Here is a 23,822-nt window from a genome sequence, read left to right as displayed (position 1 = left end):
CAAATAATAAAATAAATACATTCATGCCTATAGTTTCCTCTGCCCTTGTGTGGTCCTCTCCCACATTGAATCTGGACTTGCTCTGTGTTTTGCTTTAACCAACAGAAAGTGGTGAAAGTGATGCTATGCTATGTCAATATAAATTACATAAAATTATATTTTATGTAATCCTTTATTATTTTTAATTATTAATTTATTATTTTATTACTATTTTATTATTTTTTTATTGGAGTTCAATTTGCCAACATATAGCCTAACACCCAGTACTCATCTCAAGTGTCCCCCTCAGTGCCTGTCACCCAGTTACCCCAACCCCCGCCCACCTCCCTTTCCACTACCCCTTGTTTGTTTTCCAGAGTTAGGTGCCTCTCATGTTTTGTCACCCTCACTGATATTTTCATTCATTTTCTCTCCTTTTCCCTATAATCCCTTTCACTATTTTTTTATATTCCCCATATGAGTGAACCCATATAATGTTTGTCCTTCTCTGACTTACTTCACTCAACATAATACCCTCCAGTTCCATCCATGTCGAAGCAAATGGTGGGTATTTGTCATTTCTAATGGCTGAGGAATATTCCATTGTGTACATAGACCACACCTTCTTTATCCATTCATCTTTCGATGGACACTGAGGCTCCTTCTACAGTTTGGCTATCATGGACATTGCTTCTATAAACATTGGGGTGCAGGTGTCCTGGCATTTCACTGCATCTGTATCTTTGGGGTAAATCCCCAGCAGTGCAATTGCTGGGTCGTAGGGCAGTTCTATTTTTAACTCTTTGAGGAACCTCTACACAGTTTTCCAGAGTGGCTGTACCAGTTCACTTTCCCACCAACAGTGCACGAGGGTTCCCCTTTCTCCACATCCTCTCCAACATTTGTGTTTCCTGTCTTGTTAATTGTCACCATTCTCACTGGTGTGAGGTGGTATCTCATTGTGGTTTTGATTTGTATTCCCCTGATGGCAAGTGATGTGGAGCATTTTCTCATGTGCTTATTGGCCATGTCTGTGTCTTCTTTGGTGAAACTTCTGTTCATGTCTTTTGCTCATCTCATGATTGGATTGTTTCTTTGCTGTTGAGTTTAATAAGTTCTTTATAGATCTTGGATATTGGGACTTAATCAAAATAAAAAGTTTCTGCACAGCAAAAGAAACAGTCAACAAAACTAAAAGACAACCTACAGAATGGGAGAAGATATTTGCAAATGACATATCAGATAAAGGGCTACTATTAAAGCGTAATTCTTGATCAGTCTTGGCAGCATTCTCTGCTGCCCTATTGGTCTGCCTTTCTAGAAAGAAAAGCTGTGTGGAGACTCCTGGGAGAAGGGAACACCACATGGAGAGAGAGGTCATATGTAGGAGCACAGAGGCTCTGGACCTGTGAGTGGGATATCCATCTTTGCTATTGCAACTTCCATTCATTTACATGTAATCATGTAAGATAGCAGAAGAGAGATGAGCAGAAGAACCACAAGCTATACCTCAGCCAACCCACATAATAATGGGATAGAATAAAATTGTCACTGTTTTAAACAATTAAGGTTTGGGATAGTTTGTTATGCAGCATTAGATTACTAAAACAGAAATTGGTACTCAAATTGGGGTTAGCATAACAAAAATCTAAAATACATGGTATTGGTGTAGGGATTGGCTGGCAGGTAGAAGTTGGAAGAGGCTTGATGAAACTCTTATTAAAAGCTATAAAAGGGGACCATGGGTGGCTCAGTCTGTTAAGTGTTTGCCTTCTGCTCAAGCCATGATCCCAGAGTCCTGGGATAGAGCCCTGCATCAGGTTCCTTGCTCAGCAGTGAGCCTGCTTCTCCCTCTCCCGCTCCCCTGCTTGTGCTCTCTCTCAAATAAATAAATAAAATCTTTTTTTAAAAAAGCTAGAAAAACAGGAAAGATAGGCGGGAAGAGGCAGTGGTTTTACACTGTGGTGGGAAGTTTGAAAATAGTGTCACCTCTGCTAATATGGAAGACAGAAATTACTTTAATGAAACTGGATATCAAGTTAAGTTTTCCAGACTAAGTCTCCTTCTAGGCTTCTATTAGCTGCTTATAATAAAATATGGAAGTAGATAGATGAGTAGAAGGAGCTGTTTCATTTCAAGCAAAATTTAGAGAGAATATGAAGTAGCTGAGATTTGCTGTTTAAAAATAAAACGTTATCCTTAGTATTCCTTAGCAGATGATACTCAAAGTAAGAAATAGGCTCAGGACCATGACCAAATCTTGAGTGCTGTCAGTTAGGTATGGTTTTAACGTCAAAACCTCACAGGTGTAGCTCTAAGAAACATTCTAAGACCTCAGAATTATTTCAAATGATGCTCACTAAACAAAATGACTTCTAAGAACATGACCAACATCCTAGGGGATTGGCTCAGAGCAGTCTAATGTAGAGAGAAGCTCGTCTTGAAGACATATAGGACTATGTCTTTTGTCTTTGAAATGGATTTATAATTTGATGCATAGGAAACCCACAAAAGACAACGTAATTTCTTGGATTGCAAGGGACAGAGTTCACTGAAAATGAACAGGACTCTGAATCCTCAGACTTTGGTGTGCAGGAAATCGGGGTGCATTGAGGGTCATCCTCATAGAAAAGCACTGAGATGAAGATGTGTGAGAGGAAATGCCATCTTGGATGGTTTGGCCCCAGCCTCTGTCTGAACACAGGATCAGGAGGTCAGGAGAGGCCCTAAACAAGTGCAGCTGATAAACCACCCAGGGCTAGCATTGCTTGGCATTCATATCTCATCATCTTATTTATTACACAAGACTCTCACATACTACCAAAAGAGACCATGGCAGAAACTGAAACATGAAATAATTTCTAAAAGCTGAAATGGACAGGATGCCACAACAAGTACAAAGTTAAACCATCTTAGGAAAAATATATGGTCACACTGGTTATACATTTCCACGTCTGATAGGATGAAGTAATATTTTCACACCATTTTCAAAGATATGGTCACACTGGTTATACATTTCCACATCTGACAGGATGAAGTAATATTTTCACACCATTTCAAAAATTTTTAGTAGACAAGAATCATTTCAGAACAAAAATTATGCTTTTTAAATATATTTTTTAAATTATTGGAGACAGTAAAACTACAGGAGTATCAGTTTTAAGTGCAAAACTAGGCACATGTCATTTTTTTGAGAAATATATAAAACCATACATGAAGCTAAAATCAAATATATTCAGAGAAAAGGAAAAAAGAAAATGAAAAACAAGAGGAACTATTGATGATGAAATTCCTTATCAAATGATTATGTTGGATATCCACAGTAGCAATGATTTATAATAAGGACTAATAACTGAAAATTACTATGGTGTATGAATACTACCACATGTTTTGCTTTAAAATGAATTATAAAACTACTAACATGGAATAAAAAATAGCTCAATCTATGCAAGGCACATATATGGGGGAAAGTTCTTTACTACTTTTTGTTAGATAAATCACTTCTAATCTTCTTACTAAGGATGCTTTCCAATTGGGTGATAACTGTTTCGTGAGCCGCATCATATACTGTACATCATGACCAGGATAGTGATATATGAAGTAAGCATGAATAAAAACATGCATTTGAATGATAGTCTATATCTTGGTTTATCCTAACAGAAAAGTTTGGAGTAACTTGCTTGGCTTTGATTTAGTATCAAAGGAAATGAAAAAAACACTGACTTTTGGGCTTTACTCCCTAAAGTGAGAAGTTGTTAGCCTTGTCTTACAACAGGAAGAAGCTAGACAAACTGAAAAATCAATGACTTATCTTAGATGTCACAGAACTGAGGTCACAGGGCAAATTTTTATCTCCAAGTCTGGAGGGCCAGGCATGCCCAGAGAAATACAGCACTTGAGATTTGCTTTCCTGGAACAGAGGACCACATATGCCACAAGCCAGTAGGAGCACTTTGCTAGTAATCTGACTGCAAGCTAAATGCAGACTAGCATGTTAACAAAAAGCTCCTAGAGGCCACAGTTATAGAAGGGCCCAAGATATCCAGGCTTTTCTGCCAGGAACCCTACCCAGATCCTCTTGGGAAAGATCTGAGAGAGCTCCCCACATACCCTGGCCAGGGGTAGGATGAATCACCCTCCCTCCCCAAGACTTCCCTCTAACAAAGCCATAACACCTGGGGAGAAGAGATTTCATCGGAGTAAAACTGAAACCTTCCAACTCACTCCAGCTTAATCTGGCCTTCCTGTCTCATTGAAGGAAAAATAAATAAATACAAGCATCAGCCAACTGGGAATAGGGCTTTGAGGTAATAGGTTGGAGAGTTGTAGTGGGGAACAGATGGGGGGGAAGGGTGAGGGAGAGTCATGCCTCTGGAAGAAATTCACACATACTTGGAAGACCACTCCTCTGAGACACAGGCCTACTCAAATACTGAGACTTCACTAGAAGATCAGAGAATACCCCTCACCCCCTTGACACCCCACAATTATACTAATAAGCCTCCAGTAATAACAATGGATTAGAGCTGAAAGAACTATCAGACATAGACTCTCCCTAAGGAATAGTACAAAGGGAAGTTCCAAAGCCGGCGGGGGGTGGGGGTGGGGGGAGAAAACTAGGACATTAGAGGAACCTGAAGCCCCTGGTCCCAATAAATACAACAAACATTAAACATGGCCCAAATCTTTGCCATATTAACATAAATCCTCACATTAAAAGTCTATTTACCTCATATCTATTACTTTTTGCAGCACATCTGCTTTCAAAAAGCAAGCAAGCAAGAGAAAAAACATGACAAGGAATGCCAAAGGCAAGAGAAACACAGTCTGAAGAGACAGAGCAATGACCAGAGCAAAACTCAGATATGACACAGATGTTGGAAGTATCACAAAGCAAATTTAAAATAAGTTAATATTTTAATGGAAATGGACTAATGGAAAAAGTAAACAACATGCAAGAGCAGATGGGTAATGTCAGCAGGAAGGTGGAAATATGAGAAAAAATCAAAAGGAAATGCTAGAAATTAAAAAAAATAGTAACAGAAATTATTAGTGCCTTCAAGGGGGCTCATCAGTAGATTAAATATAACCATGAAAGAATCAGCAGGTTTGAAAATAGATCAACAGAAACTTCCAGGGGATCCCTGGTTGGCTCAGCGGTTTGGCGCCTGCCTTTGGCCCAGGGCACGATCCTGGAGTCCCGGGATCGAGTCCCACGTCGGGCTCCCGGCATGGAGCCTGCTTCTCCCTCTCTCTCTCTGCCTGTGTCTCTGCCTCTCTCTATGTCTATCATAAATAAATAAAATCTTAAAAAACAAAAATAAAACAAAACAAAACAAAACCTCAGAAACTTCCAAAACTCACACACAAAAATAAAAGTAAAAAAGAGCATCCAAGAACTGTGTGGCAGTATCAAATGTAACATATGTATATTTGGAAAAAGAAAGAACAAGGAAGAAGAGACATTTGAAGAAACTATGGCTATGAAGTTTCCAAGATAGATGACAGATACCAAACTATCATTCCCAAAACCTCAGAGCCCTTTCAAGCAGGATAAATACAAAACAACAAACATAACACAGCTAGACGTGTATATACAAATTGCAATCTTAAAGTAAATCAGAGGGGAAACAAACCTTATCTACAGAGTGAACATGCTGAATTTAGTCAAATTATGTCCAATTTATTGGAAATGAAATATAGGAAATTAAACCTACTGGATAAGGAACTTGAGCTACAGCTCAAAGGACTTGCCACCAAGTTTTGAGGACATTTTGAAATATTGCAATTCAAATAATCTAATGCATAATAGAATATTAAATTAATAATGTATTATTTTAAATTCTTAATGGTTATGATTTTTAAGAATTTACCTGTTTTGTTGATCTAAAGTTTTATTTTTTTTATTTTTTTATTTTTTTATTTTATTTTATTTTATTTTTTGATCTAAAGTTTTAGAGGTATTATAGTTTTTATGTATTTTGGATTTTTTAAGGAATACTTAGGAACAAGTGTTTGACAGTGTCTTCCTACAGAGTTGCAACTGATTAACTCATACCTAAAGAACATTTCAAGAGAAAGAGTCCTTAATAGCAATTCTATTGCTGGTTATATTCAGGTGAATCTATGACCTCAGTGAAGAGTTATTATTTAGCTTGCACAAAATGAAAGAAATTTCTCTTAGCATTGAGTATACCAAAGAGTAGAATGCTGGATTAAAATAATGATCAGGGATATAGTTCTGCATTTGACTTCCAATTGTATATTTACTAATGAAGGGGAGAGTCAGGCTGTCCAGCTGTTCTTGTGTGCGTTGGATGAGACGGGAGGGCAAAGAGCATCTTGGATTTTTAGCTGCTCATAAACTTGAAAACTGAACATGATGCCATTTCTTTTAAATATAGTCTTTAGCTGTCAGTTCTAGATCGGGGAAGATCTTCTAGCCCTGTTTTTCAGCCCTGGTCAGACACTGGGACACACTGTTCATTTCTAGGTAGCACTGTTTCAAAGGGCTGTTTATAAAATCAGTGAAGGATCTGGAAATTAAAAATACCATGGGTGGGAACACTTAATAAAACTTCATAAAATATTTAGCCAGGGTAAAAGAAGGCTCATGGTGGACATTGTGAATGTCTTTTAAGTATCTCAAGTTCTGTCATGTGGAATGTGTAGTAGGTTTGTTTAGTTTTGCTCCTGGAAGGTAGAACTGTAAACAATTGTCAAAAATTGCAAAAGATGGCTGGCTGGCTTGATGTGAAATGAATGTTTCCAACCATTAGTGCTGAGTAACTACTCCAGAATAGAGTAGAAGGTATTCCTCTTGAGTAGGAGTTTGGAACCATGGAATTTTCTTCTTATTCTGAGCAAGTGGTTTGAAATTATCTCTGCTTAGCAGTATAAGCAAAATTTTGTAGTAAATTTGCTGTTAAATAAAAATTCCTGTAGTTACAAACTAAAAATAGTGACTCTTTGCTTCTTCACGTGGGTTCAAATCAGTGTGGTTAATTGTGATATTTCCACATGTGTTGAAATAGGTCATGATCTTTAAGGTTTATAATATTTTCTTTTTAGAGTGACTACCTAAAAACAAAATAATCTGATGTGAGGCAATTTTTTATTAAAATCCACCATTTTGGGGCAGCTCAGGTGGCTCAGGGGTTTAGCGCCACCTTCAGCCCAGGGCGAGATCTCGGAGACCTGGGATCAAGTCCCATGTCGGGCTCCCTGCATGGAGCCTGCTTCTCCCTCTGTGTCTCTGCCTCTCTCTCTCTCTCTCTCTCTCTGTTTTTCTCTCTCTCTCTCTCATGAATAAATAAATGAAATCCTTAAAACAATGAAATAAAATCCACCATTTTGAATAAACATGCTGACATTTCTTTGAAGTATTAAAGCATAAAAAGTTTACCCATGAACTTATGAAAGTGGTAACCACAACATTGTTTGCTCACAGAAACGGGAGTCAAGGTAATTGTCAGGTGGAATTATTCCCACTGTTTGCCATATGACCGGAAATTTGAAGAAATTTTCTAGAAAAAAGAAATGAAAATGTAATGAATTTGAAAGACTGTCTTTCAGATGAAGTAAATAAAGGAATTGTAACATGGTGTGACATGTGTGTCAGCACAAAGTGATTTCTGCTTCCAGTCACTTCCTCTGAGTCCTAGCCAAACTTGGAGAACTCCCTGTGGAGTGATTAGGGAAAGAAATATCCCTGGTGTCATGTAGGGTGTAGGCTTGAGCCTAAAGGATATAACTAAGGGTTGTCCTTGAGTACATTTAGCTAACCATGGTGGGAGAAAAGGCATGCCCCAGATAGTAGAGTTGATCCCAGTTGAGGAAAAGAGACAAGGACAAATGTGGAGATGATACTATAAAATAAGAGGAAGATGAAATATTGAGAAGTGTGGCCTTTGACCTGGGAATTCAATAAAATGAGCATGGCAGCTGGGGGAAGGGCAGCCCCGTGCTTATGGAGCAGTGACCCAAGTTAGCCAGTCCTGGAGTGGATCTAGTTTCTAGAGAAAGAAGCTCAGGGTGAACAAAAATCCTGATCCTTAATTATGTTGACTTCAAATACTTTATGGGGTCAAAGTAAATAGTCCTTGGAAGCCCATTAAATTTGGCTTGATCTTCCTATTCCTTTTTACCCAAATTCATTCTCCTAAGTGGGAAGGTGGGAGGAAACCAACACTCTCTAGTGCAGTCCCTTCCCTTTTGTCTCACGCCCTCTCTCACCTCTCCCTTCCCAGTCAGCATCTTGTGTATGCTGTTACTTCTTCCTTCCTGGTTGTCTTCATTCTTATCAAAATCTGGTTAGGCAGAGTCCTTTCATTCTTTCTCCTAGTTTAGGACATGTGGAACCTAAGCAGGCAGCTCTTCAAGGCACAGTATGAAGGGGAAGGCCATGGATATAATTTTCATCTGGTCAAAGAAGGAGTGGAGCAGTTGATGGGGGTATGCTCACATATTGCTCTAATGGAAATCTTTGTACATGCTGCCTGATTGACATACCAGATTCTGGACCAGACGACGTGAGTTCAGTGTCCCAGACTCTCCATTAACTAGTGCGTGTCCAGGTCTAACCACTCAGGAGCCAGATCCCCTCACTTATCTGTAAAGATTATTGTATAATGACAAAGTCCTCAAATGATCGTGTGAGTTAAATGAGATATCAGAACTGAAACTTACTTTGTGAACAATGAAACACAGGTGGTGGTTATTTTTTTAAAAAACTGCTTTGCTTCAAATCACTGTCCATTTCAATGTTCTCTTCTAGTACCCAGTGTACCCTATTATCTGTGATTTCTCATTATTTTCCTTTCGGAGTATGTGAGGACAGCTGCAAAATAATGAAATTTCAAAGTAAAAGAATAGGCAATAAAGAAGGTAAAAGCATCAAAAATATCAGGATGAAGCCAAGAGATTTGAGGTCAACATAGTATATTAAGCAGGTAAAGAGTATGTAAGAAGTAGGTGGGCATCACCCATCTACTCATTATTTATCCAACAAACTGTAACTAAATGCTGATTAAAAGCCAGGCACTCAAAAAAAAAAAAAAAAAAAAAAAAAAGCCAGGCACTCTGTGGAAAGAGGGAGGATATCCTTACTACTCCCTATTTTCCACCAGGAGGGACTTCAATTTGAGTAACTTAGAACCTCTCTCTTTCTCCCACTAACACAGTACCTTACCAGATTGCCTGAGGCAAATTTTCCTCCTCTTCTCTTTTCACTTTACTCTCCTTTTGGGAAGAGCTATGACTAGCTGGGCAAGTTCAATCCAGAGGAACAGTATTAACCCGCTCAGCTAACAGACCTAGAGTCATGCTCTTTAACTTAAATTTTATTAGAACTAAAGGTTATATTTTAGTCTCCATTTGTCAAACTCACATGGTTCTCCAAAAGTGCATGGGGAGAGAAGAGTGATTTTATTATCTAGCCCTCACACTGCAACAGGTACTATGCTAAATGACTAGGCCATAATCTGTTCTTAAAATAATTTCCAATAGGAGGATAAAAGAGTGAACACGAAGTGAATTTTTAAAAATGAATCAGCAATCTTGGGTTGTGAATCTCAAGTTTACCATTTACTAGCCATGTGTTTTGGGGTAAAGTTAGATTAATCTCTTTGAGATTCAATTTCCTTTTTTGTAGAAAGAGAGTAATAACGCTGCCTCATAGGAATGGTATAAGATCAAAGATAAAATTGATGTGAAAAAGTTTTGCAAATTCTAGTGCTAAATAGACCTTGTCCAAGATTGTCTCCCTTATATCAACCTCCCCCACGCTCATCTACCCCCACCAGCCCCCTATCTAGTTAGCATACCACAGTATTTTTCTTGTCCCCCAAACATGGATTGGGTCCATAGTCCTGAAATGCAATTCCTAAATTTGAAATTACCAACAACTGATGCCAGTCCTAGATTTCATTTATACGCTGTTATGTTTGCTATCCTCAGGCTGTGTTGTTCTGCTTACCATTGACTATGTCCTGCCTAGATTTCTGCCTAGAGCTAATTGCCATATTTCCCTCACCATGTGCTTTCCAAATCTTCCTGAACATATGCCTATAGATGTAAATACGCCAATATATAATAATATCCAAAAGGTAGAATGTTGTCTTTCTTTTCCTTCTTTTCTTTTTCTATAGGTGATATATGATGGTTGAATACAACCTCGGTAGTACGAGTTAGCTCCAAATAAAAATTCGTGACCTTAAAACCTTATAATCCAAGTCACTCTTGGTAAAAGCAGCTGAAAGTTCCATTTATAGAACTTATTTAGAGATTTTCCAGATAGTAAGGGTTGAACAGAAACACCAAAGACTGCCCCAGAATAGCAACTAGGGCATTTCCTTTGACAGCTGCAGGAGATCTAGTGGAACTTTAAATCAGTCTCAAAACTGAATTGAGGCTCTGAAACTTGACTAGCTTGCTAACAATAGTATATGGTGCTGAGTAATTGCTAAGGGGGGAAAAACACATAAAAAAGAAAAAAAATAATACAGCATGTTCCTCATATTATTTGATGGTACCTTGAGTTGGTAGAGGAAAAACTCGCCAGAAAATACACAGTATTACACATATCATCTCCCATCTAGTTAAAAAAATAGTGATTCTATTATGAAAGTGATGCAAGTGTAGATATGTTTTAGACTGGAACTGCCATTTCTCTGAGACTATTTTGAATAAAGATACTCGTGGCCCAGTTCATGAGGTCAGTTATTCCACCTTTAAGGTATAATTTGGCTCCAACATCATGTCTCCTTTGTATTGTTAGCAGAGTGTGGGCTGCTATTATTGATGACAGAATGATAACAATCTCTGAGATCTAATGTGGAAAGAGATTCCGTCCTTGACCTTGGTAATATACGCCAAGTTTTATCAATCCTTGGTGCCAAGGTTTCCAGCCAATTCCTTTGGTTTGTCCTCAGGCAAGATGGAAGCTGGCTAAATCCCACCCTCAGAGAGGAGGCCTGTGATCCCAGAGCAGATTTCCAGAGATATACATGGGCTCCACCAAGTGGAGGAGCTGCTTGGGCAGCATCTCTAAAACTTACAGTATCTGGGGGGTGTTGGTTTGGGAATATGAGGCTGTATGCAGAATTGTTGTTAAAAACAGAATCCAATGTTAATGTTTCTGGGTTTTCCAGGTCTTTGATGTGGGGTACAGATGGCCCTGGATTCACTTAATTTTCGAAATATGACAAGAAGAAAATACAGGGACATGTTTGTGATTCTGGGCTATCGAAAGCCTTCTGAAGAAGGTTTAACACTCAAACTATTTCAATGTCAGACAACTTATGATTGGGAAAAATACAAGTCACATTGAAACTTAAGAGGTACCTGAGAATAAAATATTTGCAACACATAGGGTCCATATCTAGATATACAAACAGCTACTAAAATTCAACGAGATAAAAATACTCAATAGAAAAAAGGTGATAAGATATGAACAGATAGCAATTCATAAAATAAAAATATTTAATGTAAGAAGGCATAAAGACAGCGGTTATATCATTAGACAGAAGCAAACTAACATCATTTTTATCTGTCGCAGTTCCCTAGCAAATAAATAAAATGTAACCACCCAGCTTATCAGGGAGATGGAGAAATAGAGTATAAGACAGGGTTGGCAGGGCTGTATTTTGGCACAACTTCTTTGGAAGGTCATTTGGACGTATTTAACAAGACAAACAATGAACAGATGCTATGATTCAGCAATTTCAGTTTTTGACAGTGATCCCCAGAAATGCTTACTCACACATATAATGATACATAAATAAGGGGTCCAATCCATATCCTCTGTAAGGACAAATGGAAACAATCCAAGTCATAACAGCATATTTTCTAAATTATCACAGCATATCGATACACCGTTTTATTATGCAGCTATTAGAGAGGGCCATGCCAATTTCTCACTGTAAATTTTTAAGGTGAAAAAGAAGTTATATAGCAATAGGATACTGTGCTTGCAAAATAAATTCTGTGTGCATGTATATCTGCATGTAAGACCAAAAAAAGTTGAAATAATATCCACTAAACTTCTAATTATGGTAACCTTGATTAGTGGATTAGATGGAACATACCTCTCTCTCTCACTCACCTCTCTCTGTCTCCCCCTCTCTCTCAGAATATACTTAAAATATGAGATATTTTTATACTTTCTTGTGTTTCTCCAATATGCAATAAATTCACCTCAAATATATGAAACATTATTTAAAGGTTTCAAATTATGGGTTTTTAAAAATTGTGTTCTAGAATTATAATGGAATAGAAAAAGAATCTTAATAATGAAGTTTCCAATTTCAGGATGTGCATTAAATATTAACAACCATGAAGATAAATAGGGATTTCCACTGTCATTGTATCATACATCATTTCTATAGAATCTATATATCATAAAGTAACCCAGATGTTGTGTTATGAGACATTTCAAAGAAAATATTCTGGAATCAGAAAAATCAAATTAAAAGTTAGAAGATTCTTGGTGAGTAAAACTTTTCATTTTGAATAACAACGATAATGTTTTTGGCATGACCTTGTTAAGAACCTTTAAAAACGTGTCAAAGATGTTCTTCTGTCCCTCTTAAGTTTTAAACAAGTAGGGAAACAAAACCTCAGAGTTTATCAGTTCAGAAGAAACTGCTTATGTACTTCTGCTTTATTTCGTTTAAGTCGAGGAAATGGAGGTGGAGGACTTCTCAAAGAGGGCATAACCTAACACCTCATTTTGCAAATGAGAAATCTGAAGTCGAGAAACAGGAAATAATCACCAAGAATCACACTCCTTGTTGGAACTCCTCCAGAATAGAATCCTGCCTGAAGCCAGAGTCACGAAGAATGGGAATAGTCATTGGCCTCCCTGCTCTCGTGAGACAGAGTAGGGCAGTAAGAATAGAGGGAAATGAATTAAAGAGGTAAGGATGCATGACATGATGTGTCGTGTTAAAGGCGTGCTAGGTTTAGGGGTGCGTGTGTGTCATATGAGATTAAGAAAGAAACTCTCCTGTGCTGGGAAAATTTGAGTGACACCCAAAAGGCTACATGGCAACCAGGGAGGCAGCTATCTCCAGCAGAAGAAATAGAACAGATCCATAGCTAATATCTGAACATATCAGAGACATGAGTAACATCTATGAAGACAATTGCAATAGGAAATTTTTAGAGAGTGCTTGATGTGTGCCCACCATAATTCTCTGTGCTTTTTCTTTTAATTTTCTTAAACTGGTAGTTATATAGGCAGTTAACCATGTCAAAATTAATGCCATGTAACAGACACCCACAAAATTTCATCAGCATATAGCAGCAAACATTTCTTCAGCTTCTCAGTGTTTGGGGAAGGCTGTTCTTGGTGGGCTTGCTGCACTGTCTGAAAATCTGCTGATCTAGCTTGAACTCAGCTGAGATTTCTTTGCTCTGCTTCTCTCTCTCTCTCTTTTAAAGATTGTGTTTATTTATTTGAGAGATAGTGAAAGAAAGCACAAGCAGGGAGGTGGGTGGTGAGGCAGAAGAGGGAAAAGCAGGTTCCCTGCAGAGCAGGGAGCCTGATGTGGGGCTTAATCCAGGACCCCAGGATCATGATCTGAGCTGAAGGCAGATGCTTAACCATCGGAGCGACCCAGGCATCCTTCTGTGTCTCTCTTCTTTTTCTAGCAGGTTAGCTCCATCATGTTCTCCTGCTGATGGCAGACATGCACCATAGGAAGCTCAGTTGTAGGGAACTTTCCAGCCTTTAGTCACTCATCCTCATTGACTGGAAAAAAAAAGTCACAGAGACAAATGCAAGTCAAAGGGATATGTAAACCACTCTGACCCATGGAAGGAAGTGGGGATACAATAAGTTATTTCTGAACCAGTAATCTGAATGTCCGTAGGCTGGTACTTCTGCTGTCTCCATAATATAGATTATTTATAACTATTTGCTCAAGGACACAGAAGTAATAAACAGATGAAACAATATCAAAACCAGAGAGATTAAGGGTCCCTGAGATACACATGGTGAGCACTCTTACTGGGACATCACCATTGTGGAACAGCTCAGCTGGAACAAAATTGTTATTGTGCAAAAAGTTATTGCAAAACAGATTGAACTCAAGTAAGGGCATCTGTGTATTTTTGAGGGGTCTGATACTGCGTAAAATTGGATGGTCAGTTTGTACTGAGAAAAATAGAATTCAACTGAAATTAGGTTGATATTTAGTTGCACACAGAGAAGGGTTCTTTCTGTATTGTCAGAAGCTGCACCAAGGAAGATCCTTCTGTGACTCTCTTTTCTTTTTCTTGATGTGTGCCCACCATAATTCTCTGTGCTTAGAGTTACGCAATACAATATTTAGAGTGTGTAGAGTACAATATTCTTTTTTTTAGAGATCTTATATATTTATTTTTTTAAGACTTTATTTATTCATGAGAGACACACACAGAGAGAGGCAGAGATATAGGAAGAGAGAGAAAGATAAGGCTCCATGCCTGCTTCTCTCTCTGTCTCAGGCACCCCGATGTGGGACTTGATCCTGGGACTCCAGATCACGCCCTGGGCCAAAGGCAGGCGCTCAACCACTGAGCCACCCAGGCATCCCAATGTATTTATTTACTTTAAAGAGCTTAAGCGAGCAGGGGAAGGGGCGGAGGGAGAGAGAGAGAGAATCTTGAGTAGACTGCGTGCTGAGCGAAGAGCCCCACACAGGGCTTGAACTCACAACCCTGAGATCATTATCTAAGCTGAAACCAAGAGTTTGATGCTAACCGACTGAGTCATCCAGGTACCCCTAGATACAATAAGTAATTTAATTAATCATAAAGTTATTATTAATTTAATAAAATGTAATAAGTAAAAATTTAATAAAATTTAATTAAAAATTAAAGTCCATAAAAAAAATAAAAAAAAATTAAAGTCCATTAACTTAGGGGACATGTAATAAATGGACTTTGTACAAAATCCCATGGGTTCTAAACAGAAAAGAGTGAAATAATCCTCCCACCACCCATAACCTCAGACACCCAGTTTTTCTCCCTGAGATCGGCCACCATTGGTGTCTAGGTCTGTCTTAGACATTTTCAGGAATGTTTTATGCATATGCAAACACATTTGGAGACATGTTCCTCCTTTATTATAGATGGTGAATTCCTATAGTTCTGAACCTTTATTTTGTTCCCTTTCTGGAGCTTCAAGTTTATTCTAAAGCTGCTGCCTCTTCCTTTCTAATGGAGGCATAAAATACCATTTACAGATAGACCGTTTTTCCTTTCTTTAGTAAGTCCCCTATTGATGAATATTTAGCTTGTTTCCAATCTTCTGATGTTTAAAAAAATACTGCTGTGATTTTTCTTGGGTCAATGTTATGAGGAATATCTCAGTAGCACAAATTCCTGGAAGTAGAATCTTCTGGTCACTGAAAATGTGCATTTTGAATTTTAGGAGCTGTCTTCCAAGTATACTTCACAGCCTGTGTTTTTCTCTTCTTATTGATAGTGAAAGGAGGGCTCCCTTGTCTTTGTATTATCAATTTTTTTTTGAGTTTTGCTAATCTGAGAGTAACATTAGGTTACAGTTCTAATTTGTATTTCTTATCTTCCGAGGGAAGTTAATAATCTTTTTATATCTTTGAGCCATTTGTATTTCTCTTTTTTGTAATCTCTCTGTTATGTTGTTTTTCTCTTGGGTTTTGCTTGTTTAAAAAACAATTTAGAGGAGCTTTTTCATGAAGGAAATAAAAGCCATATCTTGTCTCACCACATTTTTGGTATAGTTAATACTTCATTAATGGCATTGTGTCATACAGATTTTTTTTTAATGTTTTCAATGGCTTCTGGATTTGTGTTATGTTTATAAAAGCTTCCCTTTCCAAGATTATAAAAAATTCTTTCATGATTTATTTTAGCACTTTTATGGTTCATGTTTAAGTGCTTAAAGGTTCATCTGGAATTTATTTTGATGAGGGAGTGACACGGCCAATACCATTTATTGAATAAGCCAGCTTTTCTCCACTGGTATTAAATGTCCCCTTTATCAATTACAAGTCATTACTTGCTATTTAGTTCTGGTTCTGGATTCTTTATTTTTCTCTGTTTGAGAATATATTAATTTCTGTAGCTTTGCAATATAGTTTGCTATCTGGCGGGTAGTCTCCTCATTTTCTCTAGAATTTTCCTGGCAGTTACTGTGCACAGTGAGGTTCTTCTCTACAAGCTGCCCTTCTGAGTTGTTGCCTGAACATCCAAGTTGCTACAAACCTCTGTGGTTTAAAAATACTACACCCTACTCCTAATAAAGCAGTATCGGGGGGGGGGGGGACCTTTTATGTTTGAATAAAAAGGCTCATATAGAGAGGAATAATGGGAACAGAATCTGAGGTGCCCACAGCAGTCTGAGGGACACAGGTCCGAAAGGCTCACTGGGTTGGACTCATACTGGACATTCAGTGGCCATCTGGATTATTGGAGACTTGATTTTCTTCACTGAGATCCTGGGAAGTGAGAAAAATACAGGCTGAAGCCCAACTATTCACTGCTACATGCTTGAAGAATATTCCCTGTCCTGTGTAGGAAAAAAAAGAGAGAATTGAAATTTGGGAGCTATCTAATTTAATCCATATTTATATTCATAATTCATGTAAGAACTCATTTGTTCACAAAATAGAGTTTTCCCAAGATGAATATATTAGCATACAAATAAGGTTTATAATTAAAAAGGACTTGAACTTTCTGTCATGGGTCATTCTGCTGATGAGTATTTTGAAAAAAGAGAATTTTTCCACATTGTGCACACAAATGTTCTTTGCTTTATTGTCATTTTCTCTTATTTAAAAAAGAAGAAAAAATTAACTCACACCGTTCCTGGTAAAGGAGTCTGATAGGTCTACCCTTACTCTCTTTTAGTGGTGTGTTACAACTTCCAAAGTTAGGCAGTTCATCTTCATTGAACGCATACTTTTCCTGTTCTTCCTATACTACAATCATTTTATTCAGCTTGCCTTACAGCTGCTAGGAAATATTTTACTGTCATGCAAATAAAATCATATCCAACTTAAATTTATATTCTAGTGGATGTAAGGGATTGTGTGAGGCCCTTTCATATATTTGGTATCAATGAACATTATGTAAAATTATGTGATATAAATACCAAGACTCTCAAGACGGAAAAAACTGAGTCTCACAGAGAGTAACCGTATTTCCCAAACTCCAATAATTGGGAGTTAATGCAGCGTCAAGAAATTTCAAAAAAAAAAAAAAAAAAAAAAAAAGGAATTTCAGGAGATTCTGAGCACATCATTATGAAGCTCTACATGAGTTGTACCTTTATTGGCCTCTGACTCACCTCACGCCACTTTCCTCCTTCCAAGCTAAGCTCTAAGTCTAACAGTTTCACTTCTGTTTCTCAGTTTCTCCCTCTCCCACTCTTTCTCACTGTATGGACTTTACCTGAACCCTCCCCACCTCCAGCCTGATATGCTTTTCCCAACAATATGCTCATGTGTGGGCTCTTCTTGTCCCTTCTGTTCCACCATAAATATTACCACCTCCAAGAGTTCTTTCCAGTCTAGGGCAGCCAGCCAGCCAGTCTCCTATCCCCTTAGTTCACATCTCAGCAGAGCCCTGGGAAACATCCACCGCACTCCCTTCCCATTCCATTGTTTGTTCTCAGTTCCCGCTCATGGAAATATAATCTGCATAAGAGCACAGACACTGCCTTATTCCCTGATGGGTCCTAGCACCTACATCGTCTAGAAGGTATCCAATAAGGATTTGATGGATGACTACATGGCTTTCTCTAACTTGGGACAGAGCTAAATATAGGGGAGGGTCAGGGTAATAGAAAAACATAAAGCCTGGTCTTTGCCCTCAGAACTTGTAATCCAGCACCTGGCATATCTTTATGCAGAAAAGGCATATGGGACTAGAATTAGATTAAGACTGTGTGGTTAGATTTAACAGCTACTAAAAATAAGTATCAATATATAAATTTGGGTGTTAGCAGATCCATTCCAGATCTTTAAACTCATTTTACATGTAGACATAAACTTACAACATGCTGTCTTTAAAAATGCCACTTATCAAGAAGTTAACTATAAAGTAAGTTTGGAAGAATGCTGTGCTCACACTTTAAAGCTAGTCTTGATGCAGAAAAACATGAATTAGTGAGATGCCTAGAAGAAGCCTTAAAGAGTTCTGACAGAGACAGAGATACAGAGAGAAAGGGAGAGAGAGAGACAGAGAGAGAGAGAGAGCAAAAGAACAGATGCCAGAGATTTCAGGGAGGTAGAGCCATAACCCCCTTGAAAATAGGGATTCCTAGGTGTACTTCTGATTGTGTACTTGCTTCCCACCTTATCATTGGGAATCTTTCCGTTGCCACAGACAACAAACACACATCTGTTGAGTGAGAGGCTATCGGATTTCATCTAAAGGAGATGGCATGATCAGAGCATCAATTCCAAACAGAATTTGTGTTAGCCATATTAAGTGCTGGTACTCTCCAGAGCCAGCGGAACCTGTTATGCGGGTAGCTCTACAGACCTGCAAATGTTCCATTAGTCATTTGCTTTCCTTAGAGTGAGGTGATGGTACTAAAGTTGTATTTTTATAACCATAACATGAATCCAAAGGCCATTGTGAAATTCTCAAGATCATAATATATTTTGTTAATCAACATTTCAGGAAAAATGTAGAAGAGCAGTATTTTTCACTAAATATTTCACTAACCTTCTGTAAGGATATTTTGCCATTAGAATATGACTGTTGGGTCTACACATTTCTGTGGGTTTTTTAGGTTTTAAAAATTTAATTTTCCCCAATTATTATAATCATGAAAAACAGAAACAATCACTATATCTTGGCCTTTTTGTATATTTAAAAATCATTATGTCTATATTGCTTATTGGGTATTGCATACTGATATCAAATAAATTAGTACATAAATGTTCACAGTTTCCTAATGAATGCAGAATATTATTCCACGCAGGAGGAGATATAATTTGCTTAACTATTTTATTGATATTGGACACAAATTTCCATTCTCTCCCTTTTGTGTTTTAGATCTTTTGTGAGATAAATACTATTGTGTAGTAAATTCAAATTTTGATTGCAGATTATACTCTCATATTCCCAAGAGTCAAAAAGGTAAGAAAAATGTAAGTTTCTTGATATTTATTTTCAGAATGTTTTCAAAAGTTTGTGAAAACCATTGCCTCTGGAATATACAAAATAAGATTCTTATTTCATCACTCACCTATCAGCATTTAATAATATCTTTAAACTACAACTTTTAGTTTCACAAGTGGGAAAAAAAAACCAAGTTTCCTCCTGAATTTGAATATCTTTGCTTACATAGTGAGGTAAAATATTTTCAGTATGTGTTTGGACTTTTTCCTCTTTTGTTGGGTGTTACTTGTTCTCTTGAAGATATGGTATCAGTGCTGCTGTTATTATAGTAAATAGTTCTATTTCTATCATTGGTCTCTAACAAATTAAAAGTCTTAGGTCTTTAAAGTTTCAGGAGGCTGAATCATTCAAACCTTTGAGAGTACCTAGTAACAAAGAAAGAAATGAACTATGTGATTTCACATTATTAGCTCAGTTATACTTAGGCAAAATCTTACAACTCCTTTTTTTTTAAGGGAGAAGTATTCAAAGATTTGGAATAATTTGTCCACAGTAAGACATTTAATAATTAACATAATTAGAAATTTAAGACTTTGTTATTTCAAAACCTCACACTATCCTCTGAGGTACTCATCGATGAGCGCCAGTCACTAGTGAGAGGCAGCCTCTGCGGGAATGTGAGCTTTCGTAGCCATCACTGAAGTTTCCTGCCCACAAATTCCAATATATGAATTTTCATAGAATCACCCAGAACTGTGCACCAGAGCAAAACACATAGCCACAGGTTGCTTTACTTTTCCCTGGAGAGGCCTGTTGGACTTACCAGCAAAGACATTTTTCTATTACCATTCTGAACCTAACATGCTTCTTAGCAGAGAAGCTCATGTATAAGGTTTTGTTCTCCTTCAGTCCCTTTAGATCTGTCTCTAAGTGCAGGATGCCATCTCCTGCTGATCTGGGCTTTTCAAACTGGCATTTGCTGCACATGTTTCGAATGTATGTGGTATTTGAAAAATGATCCTTCGTCTGGACAAGCTTTGGAGAGAGCTCATTTCACAGGCTGCACACAAAGCTAGGGATGTAACATAGACTTGAGAGACATAGGAAGACAGCAGATGGCCTTGGGTAGCTGATATGATGGAACTGGCCAATGGGTGTTTTCCAAAGCTGACTTAGCTTTTGCCCTACCCTGCTTGGGCCACCCCTCGACATCCTCCAACTGATTGAACAATTTGCCCTACTTATAACTTCATGAGTCTGAGTTGTAGACATTTGTGAAATTTAAACATTTCACAATTAACTTCATGTCAAAGCCCTCCAACGTTTATAAGGTTATCAGACAAAACATTTTTGTCTGACCTCTTCACACTAACATTTTTCTGGAAGTCCTGATTTTGAAATGGAAAATAGTATTTCAAGAGTACCAAGTTCATTTCTCTCAGAGCAGTATGAATGGTTCTCAGGGGCCATGCACCCCAAGACTGATAAATGAAACACATAGAGAAGGATGGTACATGATAGAAAGCACTCTTTCTCTTACCTGTCATTCATATTTAGCACCCCTTTTCCTGCATTATCTTAAGATCTGGCTTGAATGGGAACTCTTCTGTCTTGGCTAAGGCAACCTTACTGGATTGTTTATTTATCACCTTTATTGATAGATATGGAGGGGAGACTGGGAAATAATGCTAATAAAAAGATTCTGGGAAATTTCTTTAAAACACAATTTTAATATTCTCTAAATCTCTTCCATCCTTCTTTCTCTCATTCGCGTCTTCACTCCTTCCTTCGAATTCCTCACTTCATAGGTGTTTGTGTAGGATGCGAAAACATGCAACTTACATCTGCCGGTGATAGTGTTCTGGTTGGCCAATATAATGGGTGATATTATCAGTCAATGAACAAGCAAGAATATTATTTTTCTTATAAAGGATTTTATTTATTTATTCACGAGAGACACACACACACAGAGGCAGAGACCTAGGCAGAAAGAGAAGCAGGCTCCATGCAGGGAACCCGATGTGGGACTCAATCCCAGGACTCCAGGATCATGCCCTGGGCCAAAGGCAGGTGCTCAACTGCTGAGCCACCCAGGTGTTCCATAAACAAGCAAGAATATTTTTAACAAGCGGGGCCTGAATTAGGTGACCATTGGGAGGCCGATTCTTTCAGTACAGGAATAGATCCCATCTTTATTTAGAATGTGGACATTTGGTTCATTATGAATTTTTTGCATTAATTTTCATCGTTTAAAATACTGTATTAAAATACCTACCTTGATTACTGCATTTATTGACATCACTTGAATCTTGTGCTATAGGTGAATGCGTTACTTGCCTGACCTTGGGAATCTCCAGAAACCAATGCAATAGATGAGAAATTAAGAAAACCTCCACTCAGAAATTGAACTTACAAGCCATTTGTAAAAAGCTACCAGAGACAAAGATAAAACCCAAAATCTATGAATGCCACCTAGGTCATGGAGAAGTGGCAAGAGGAAGCGCTTTAGCAAAATAATTATATGTATGTTAATTTGCTATTATTTAACAAGTTATGTGCTTTTAAATGAGAAAGTACTATTTATTTTGAAGTTATAGATTAAATTATTTTTCCATTTAAGAGATTCTTTTGAGACGTGGGATTTATGAAGTTTTGCCTAAACATCTTTCTCCCTATGTATTGTCTTTTTGGTATTTTCTGATTGTCTTGTTACTTTTCAGAATCCTTAGCTTCTTTTAGTCACATTTGTTTCAGGAATATATGTGATTTTTCCAAAGTGTTTTTTGTGTAAGCTGTGTGAAGTTTGGGGAATAAATAATATGATTCCTATCTATTCTGCTTAGTTAGTTATCAGTTTTCTCTGTGTATTTTTATAACTCTTCACAGTAGGTTTAGTTGGTGGTATGATTACCAGGCTGGGGGGTGGAGGGGTGGTTAAATAGTTTCATTACCAGGCACACATCACACTAAACCTAACACGACGTACCTGCTATCACAATTGCAAACATCTGAAAGGAGGGGTTTCTTGAGGCAGAAGTTGCTCTGTAGCTGGTGTTTGCTTTATTTCAGAGTTTCTGTAATCTCTATTCAAGTGCGTCTCTGGGAAAGAAGATATTCACATAATTAGAGCAACTGGTTTCTCAGCCTCTGACCCCTAACAATCTCTAATACGCTTACATTTATTCTGCACTTTTCTGCTGATGAGTGGAGAGAAAGTCCAGTATAATTAAATCTCCTCGTGATCCCCAGGGCTAGGAAAACAGGAACAGAGAGTCCTTCTGAACAAAGAAATAAAGACCTAGATGAGTTTGTGCTTCTTTTCATGCAACAACTCAAGGTATCTTTCTTCAGGATCTATGCATGGGATAGTTTCCCCACCATTCCACATTTCACTTAACCAAGTTCCACTTCAAAATCTGCAGAAGAGTCTGAACTGCCTTCCTACCAGAGGAGTATGCCTCTGCCTTTGATCAAGCTCCATCATTAGAGCAGCTAAAGCCGGGATGAAATAAGGTGAGTAGATGAGAGATCGAAAGCAGTGTCGAGGTTTTGGGTGAAGGAAGGGAAAAGAACAGCAGCTCTGAAGCAAAAATCCATACCAGGGCCTGGGGTTTACACATCCCAGGTCCCTCTCTCGTGGCCCAGCCAAGAATGTTCACAGAGTCTGTCTCCATTCATCACACATGCCCTGGCAGCTCCACTTTGAGCCTCAGATCACAAATGCATATCACCTCCTCATGCAGCAACATCTGCATCCGCCTGGGTCTTCCCCGGCAGTGGGCACATCCATCACCCCCGGGAGGTGCGTTAGTCAGAGCAGCTGTTGCAAGCGCGCTGCACAGAAGGACCGCGGGGCCTGCTGGCTCCTTTGCCAGCCTGGTCTGCTTTGTGGTAATAAACCTAAGGAATGTCTAAACCTGGAGTTGTCAAAAAGAAGAAGGTTGTTTTTGCTGGAATGTCTGTGGTTTTATTCCCTTTCCCCAAGATCCCCATTTCAGAAGCTTTAACTTTTATAGGTATTTTTTTAAAACAATAAAACGGGGAGTTTCTAAACATGGTTCTAAGATGTAGAACCCCCCGAGAAGTCTAGATTTGGTTCACCCAGAAAATCCAAGTGAAATGCCTTGAACTTAATCTGAACTTCTCTCTCCCCACCCCCATCCCCACCACAATTGCAGCATTTTCCACTCATAACATCACTACATTGTAACTTTGCTCTCTGGCAACTGTGTCATTGGTGATTAGTAAAACACTCTGAAACAATGACATCATGTCTATAAAATAATCACAAAAAATGCTAAATATTAATGACTAAGTCTCAGAATGGAATTTGAGCAACACTAGTGGTGGCTAGGTTCACTTTATACATTCTGATTTTGTGAAATTTAAATAGATTTGATTTCTACCTCCCGACACCCCTTGCCTAATTTCGGCTGTGCCCTCATTTCTCCACTTTGCTGGCCCCTTCTCTTTCCTGAGGAGTTTGCAATAAGAAGACCTGTTAAGTTTCAAAATCACCCAATTTGCCCTCTGATCTTTGTTGGAAGCTTTTCTTCATTTTCAACCAGAAGCACAGCTCTGTAGATCCAGGTACCGCTTGAGCTTCCAGACACTTCACAGTTCACAAGCAGTGGTAGAGCTATGGAAATTTTAAAGCACACACATTGTCCAGATGAATGCAAATAAAAATCTGTCTTTCCTTCTTGGAGAGTGGAAACCCAGAATATGGATCACAAAAGCAG

At 38.2% G+C, this 23,822-nt stretch overlaps 1 long non-coding RNA gene across 8 annotated transcripts; it reads right to left on the bottom strand.

Moving 5' to 3' along the window:
* Positions 1-11,479: 11,479 nt before the first annotated feature.
* On the bottom strand, positions 11,480-23,804 carry LOC112669533 (uncharacterized). 8 transcript variants are annotated; one of them, XR_007406033.1, is made up of 6 exons: positions 23,487-23,804; positions 22,812-22,997; positions 22,258-22,358; positions 22,067-22,179; positions 21,356-21,431; positions 20,829-20,941 (listed from the first exon to the last, which is right to left on the bottom strand). It is a non-coding gene; the product is annotated as an uncharacterized LOC112669533 (long non-coding RNA). The 8 variants fall into 8 exon arrangements; XR_007406028.1 differs by lacking the exons at positions 20,829-20,941; positions 21,356-21,431 and adding an exon at positions 11,480-13,732; XR_007406029.1 differs by lacking the exons at positions 20,829-20,941; positions 21,356-21,431 and adding an exon at positions 14,859-16,516.
* Positions 23,805-23,822: the final 18 nt, after the last annotated feature.

This window comes from Canis lupus, chromosome 25 (assembly GCF_003254725.2).
Source record: "Canis lupus dingo isolate Sandy chromosome 25, ASM325472v2, whole genome shotgun sequence".
Taxonomy (NCBI): Eukaryota; Metazoa; Chordata; class Mammalia; order Carnivora; family Canidae; genus Canis; species Canis lupus.
The sequence above is the reverse complement of the archived record's forward strand: the minus strand, read 5'-3'. Positions and strand labels throughout refer to the sequence as shown.